General features: G+C 31.4%; 1 long non-coding RNA gene across 7 annotated transcripts; it reads right to left on the reverse strand.

Moving 5' to 3' along the window:
* Positions 1-454: 454 nt before the first annotated feature.
* On the reverse strand, positions 455-5077 carry LOC120257092. 7 transcript variants are annotated; one of them, XR_005535514.1, is made up of 9 exons: positions 4901-5077; positions 4270-4321; positions 3453-3509; positions 2947-3020; positions 2766-2797; positions 2589-2625; positions 871-959; positions 703-788; positions 455-597 (listed from the first exon to the last, which is right to left on the reverse strand). It is a non-coding gene; the product is annotated as an uncharacterized LOC120257092 (long non-coding RNA). The 7 variants fall into 7 exon arrangements; XR_005535525.1 differs by having other exon boundaries at positions 683-788; XR_005535518.1 differs by having other exon boundaries at positions 2712-2797.
* Between the last annotated feature and the right edge of the window lie 1216 nt (positions 5078-6293).

Here is a 6293-nt window from a genome sequence, read left to right on the forward strand (position 1 = left end):
CTGATTTTTTTGCCACTATAAGGTGTATTTTAGCCGCTACAGACCCATTGCGGCGGATAAAAAATTTGCCGCTAAAACCTCAGTCAGAATAGATTTTTATTTAGCTGTAGCGGAGGATTAGCGGCGGATATAAAGTGCCGCTATAAATTTTAGACAGAATTATAGCATCGTATTTAGAGGTGGATTAAATCCGCCGCTAGATAATTTTTGGGGGATCCAAACTGCGGTTACACCCCTCTTAACCTACCCCTTCAATATTCATTTTTTAGAATAATATTAAACAATTATCTAAAATTAATAATCAATCATCATATTCATACCTAAAACATTCACAAACACAAACTAAATTAAAAATAAAATTATATAATAACATTTATTAATAAGAATTTTTATATACAAAAAGTTACAAAATCAAAACATATTTATATATATTTTCTTTGAATTAAAAATCAAATACAACAAAAAATATGAATATTATTGTAGGTAAATAATTCACAGTCATACAATTATTTCCCCAATAATATAGTAGCACAAGATGCACTTCAATATTTATCCAAGCCCAACCTCTTTTAGGAAATCAAAGCTATCAACCAGTACCTGAAAAGATGAAGATGAGCAGATGTTTTTAGCTTAAAAATAAGATGTCATTCGCAGTTTATGCGTGTAGTTTACAATATCATACATTTAACGATGATTACTAACTTATTTTACTGAATGTTCCAAGATAGAAGACTTTGTTTCCTGAAACTCTTCCACTTCTTGCTTGCCATCTTCCATGTTGATTATGTCTGGAAGAAAAAAAAAACATCAAAGATCATTTTATTTTACAATAGAAAATAAAATCGATTAGAGAATGTATTTAAATCATACAGGGAAATTACTGTGAGTGGATGTTCCCCTGTACTTCAATGCAGCCAAATCATAAGTTTTTGCTGCCTTCTCCTCCATATCATACCCACCTAAAGTAACAACAAAGCAATGCTTATCACTATAAAATATAGATATATATATATGTATCAACAAAGCAATGCTTATCACTATAAAATATAGATATATATATATATATATATATATATATATATATGTATATATATATAAGATCAATGGCAGAGATTTGGTTAGTAAAGGAAACAGATTGTGAGCTTTTTAACATCTGCTAATCAAAATCTAAAAAGATAATTTTTTTTTTAATGCATGATCCTTTTAGTGTAGTAGAAAAGGACACCATATCATTCTTTTGTGATTCTATAGTATCCAGATGGTTGCCACCCAGAATGGACAGAGGGAATGCACTAAGACGTTATGGTGACTAGAGTAGAATGAAGGCCTGTAAATATCACATGAAGAAAAAGGGGTTGCATCATTTATCAGCAAGGGAAAGTCAAACTTTAAGCTACTTATGTCAGGCAACAAGACTAATGACTTGGGTGCCCTAAACCTGGATAACTCCAAAGTGAATGAGGAAAATGCAACAAGCACAACAGAGTGGAGAACTATTCATTTTGAAGAAGACTTTCATTAGAATAGGATTCCCCTCTTTTTTGAGAAGTGTTTGCACACATTAAGTTTGAAGCCCTACAGTACATCAACATGCCTTTTTTTAAGCGGTCCCAAAAAAATCCAAACATTGGGGATCAAAATACGCAATGTATTATCAGCAAGGTAATCTACCAACACTTGAATGCGCATGGCATAAAGACTAATTGAACAATAATCAAAAGAGAGAATAAAGTGTTTGCACTAATGTAAGAAACTAGCCAAGATTAACAGTCAAAGCACTATGTTTACTCCAATGACATGGGCTTTTTTTGTGAATATGTTTAAAATAACTCTATAAATAAAGATCTAATAGTATTTCATCAATTTAACTCGATCAAATGCTAAAAAAGAAAGTGAAGAAAAAAAAAACCTTGCATTCATATTGAAAGCTTGTGCGACGAATACAATATGAACAAAAATTTCACAACAATGAAGGTAGGAATATTATCTTGTGCCTTTCAAGCATCTCTCCGAGAATTGTGTTAAATAAAGAAAAAAAATAGTTGATTAAGTTATGAATTTTGACTCCTCATTTTGCCAATATGAGTAGACAGCTGGGCAATTCTTAGATACACCCTCCACATTGCAAATATGCATAGATAACCACCATCATGTTTGTAAGTACTATACACTCAGGATGCACGTAGGGAATGAATGGTAGCAATCATATGAGACTTCACTAAGACTTAATTCATCAATCTTTGAGTCTCAGTTTCAGCAGAAATTAGAAAATCAAGTTAAGGCCTCAAAAATATTTTCAAATAGTATGATTTACCAAATTAATGATAAACTAAAATGGGTAATATATAATTTAGTAAATATGTGAATTAAATCATAGTTGTAGTTGGAAAAACATTTTTTACAATGGAAAACAATTGAGTTGTGATTTAATTGTAGGTTACACAAATTTATAGCACATATTTAGATCAAGTTTTTATAAATGCTTAAAATGTTGTCAGTTGTATAATCACATGTGAACAAAAGCCTCATGATAGCACTTCTTTTAAATGAAAATCCAATGTCAACAACTCCAAGTAATATAAGGTTACCTGTAGCATTTAACCAGATCTCGATCTGGACCTTGAGCTATGAATCCAAAAGAAAGAAAGTAAGAAAAAAATAAACTATGGACATTATAAAGCTGTTGAAATAGATAAAGAAGACTAACATACTAAATTTAGACATCTGTTTAAAGGGTTGATGAGCAACCACTCTGAAGCAAATACCTTGAAATTTTCACTGTGAGGCAGATCGAGATCTAGAAGAAATAGATGCTGATCGTGAGATTGGTTTTTCAATTGAATCACTATAGAAAGTAAATAGGATAGGAACTAGTCGAGAGAAAAAAAAACGCTCCTCTACAAAGGTAAAACTGCTATAAGATACTAGTGTAATGAGAAAACAAACCATCTATTCTTTCTGGGACTTCTGTTTTTCCTTCAACTTCTGCTTGGGCTTCGACTCCCCTCATAGATTTTCACCTAATATGCAAACAATGTGCTTATTTAGGATTACAAAGAATCTATTTAAAATGTTCATTATGTCACAAAAGAAGATGTCTATTAAGGAGTAAAGAATACCATAGTTTTTGTGCGTATAAGCAGTAGATAGCCTTCTCTCAAATCAATAGCCACATAATAAATGATCGCATTACATTCTTTAGCAGAGATTTATTGCAAGTCTTTGATGATAAATTGGCAATCACATCATGATGTCCCACCAACCATTGCATTATCACATCCAAATAATTCAATTTTCTCCAAACAACTTGGTGAATGTAAATTACTCAGGAATGGTACTAATAATCAAGGTGATGCTTCAAATATGTGGATTGGTAATGCATAAACCAACTTATCATAAGGAAACATAATATTGTTTGTTCATTGGTGCTAATGGGTAATTATGAAACTTACACGAATATAAGACCTCGCCCATGGATTTCTGAACTCACTGTCATCAAGCTTCCTTATCTGATGAAGACAAAGTCACAAAACATAAGATAGCATATATTGATATTTGTATTTACAGTGAGGAAATACTAACAAACACATCAAATTTAGAGAACACGAGCTAATATTGGGACAGTGTTGCATATTATTTTCCAGACACAATTCTCTTCAGCTATACTATGGTAGAGAGATTTTAAGATATTGGATACATTATGATATGGGACATGGAAATTTGTATCAATATTAAGGACAGCTTGATTAGTGTGCATGACGAATTTAAAAAAAATCAGATTGACAAATGGATTCGTTTCAAAGGACTTGAGAATTATAGGGAAGTTTATCTGCTGCCCATGGCACGCATCATTTGAGATTCAGGTACAGTGAGAATTGCGTATGACTTCAAATTTTTGTTTATAATCAGCGGCAAAACAAATGGAGCATGTCATATGAAACAAGATATTGTCACATTATCTCAGTAGCTAATACAAAACCTAGCCATATTCAACCTTCAGATTAAAATATATCTAATAACAAGAGAAATCTAAATTTCCAAAAAATAAAATAAAATAAAATCTATTTTTTATTTATAAAAGGAAAAAGCTACAGCCAAGCCAAAGTGTCTTTCTTCAAGGTATGTAAAATGAAAACCGAATTTCAATAGCTCCCATATATCAAAATCAAAAATGGAGCTTAAAATCATCACTATGATGCAACATGAACTAAATATACACTTAAATGTTGATCAAACAAAAAACAACAAAAGCAGAGGTTATGTGCATACCAATGCCATCTCCCCAGGCTTAGTAGCATGTTCTACACAGTCTCGCCCATAGCTGTATTGAGAAGTGATAGTTAGCCCATAGAATAACTATAAATTAATGCAAACTTGTAAATTGTGAGGACAATGGTCAAGCATTTTGTTTGTGATGATTAGATGATAGATCATTAGAATACTAGACCATCAGAGGTAAGGATATGCTTGGGAAGTGCTATTAGTTGCCAGATAAATGCCAAACCAACTACCAAACATGATAACCAAAGTTCTTATGTGCAGCTGACTTTCAAAGCCTATGTTCTCAATTGATTTAAAAAACATAAAACTTAAAAAAAACCACCAATAGAAACCCCAACAAACAAATACAAGAAAAGGCGAGATCGAAACAATGCAACAACAAAACCCCCATTCCTCCCCAACACCAATCGAACCCAACAAAATTAAAATTCACAGAATCATTAAATAAATTAAATTGAAATAGCATCTATCAACCACAAACCCCAAAAATAGTGAAAACCTAACACTAATCCAAAACCCTAACAAAAGAAAAAGAAATAAGAGGGCGAGATCGAATCGACGATAGCAAGACATGACGGAGAGGAATCAAAGAACATAGAAATCCAAAGAGAAGCAATACCTTGCGGGCTAAGGAAGGGATGGTGGGGGAGAAAAGAAGGTGGCGTAGACGATCCAATGCAGATAAACATTGAAGGTTCTCGCTCCCACACCGCACAACCGAGCACCTGTGAAAGAGATCGAGAGAGAAGAAAGGGCCAAACGCGAGAAAGAAGTAGCGAGAGAAAAAAAAGAGGGCCAGAAGAGAGAGAACAGAAAGAGAGAGAGGATATATATATATATATTAGTATAATAAACTACTTATAATTAATGAGGATTAATTCAAATGACATTGTCTTAACTTAAATAAGTATTTTTGGAATTGATGTTTCAAAAATAAATAATATATATACATAAACCAAATCATTCTATTATATTAAAAATTAGATTAGGTTTAGGACAAAATCTCATGTCATTCTTCCCAATATAAAGTCATACGGATTAAATAAAAGATATTTAATTGGTTTCTTCACATAACCCCTTAAAAATTAATTTTATTAAAAATTTTACAGAAATATATTTACAAATAAAAAAATTATTTAAAAAATTATATAAAATCTTAAATATATATTATTAATAGAATATAATTAATTAAACTTAAAAATATTTATAAAATCATGAATAAGGGTATGCGTGTGATTATAGGTTTTCTAAAAGGTGTATATGTAAAATATTTTTTTAAACTAATAAATTTAGCGGCACATATAAAATTTGCCGCTATAATTTGCCGCTATAGCCCAACTTTCTTGTAGTGTTAAAGAACCATTATTAGAATTTTAAGGACGCATGCTGTTTCTTTTCTCCAAGAAGTAACATATTGTGATTTACTTGATTTGTTGCTCACACATCATTTTTTGTAAAATTCATTTTTTTAGTCTCGAAGGTTGATCATTTTGTATGTCTAAATGTTGCTGAACAACTTTTGAAGCATGAATATTTTTTACAACTAGTGGGAAAAGAGAACAGATTAAGCTTAGTAACTGTTAATAAGTTTGCTTAAATAATACATGAACTGAGTTTAAAAATATACACTTATCTTAGTGGGAAAAGAACAGATGAGTAGTCAGAAAGCTTATAGAATGGAGCCCAGCAAAAGCAAATCCTACCTTTAGCTTTCCTGAAGAGCTTGTGAAGTCCAAGCTTGCAAACCACCACAATTTCATGATGTAATGTTATAAAAAAAACATAATAAGCTTTGCTTGAAATACTTCTTACTAAGAATAGATAAATACATTATTTACACTTGGTGCTTACCCATAAGAAATTTCTGATGGGGTTCATAGCTACACATACATAAAAAAATAACAAAGTTGCTCGAAATTGCATATAATTAAGGTTATGATGTGCTTGGGCTTTTATAAATTATCAGCTGCTATTTTTCTTCCTATATTTACTAATTTTCATGGGATTTAGTT

The sequence above is a fragment of the Dioscorea cayenensis genome, chromosome 3 (genome assembly GCF_009730915.1).
Source record: "Dioscorea cayenensis subsp. rotundata cultivar TDr96_F1 chromosome 3, TDr96_F1_v2_PseudoChromosome.rev07_lg8_w22 25.fasta, whole genome shotgun sequence".
Lineage (NCBI taxonomy): Eukaryota > Viridiplantae > Streptophyta > Magnoliopsida > Dioscoreales > Dioscoreaceae > Dioscorea > Dioscorea cayenensis.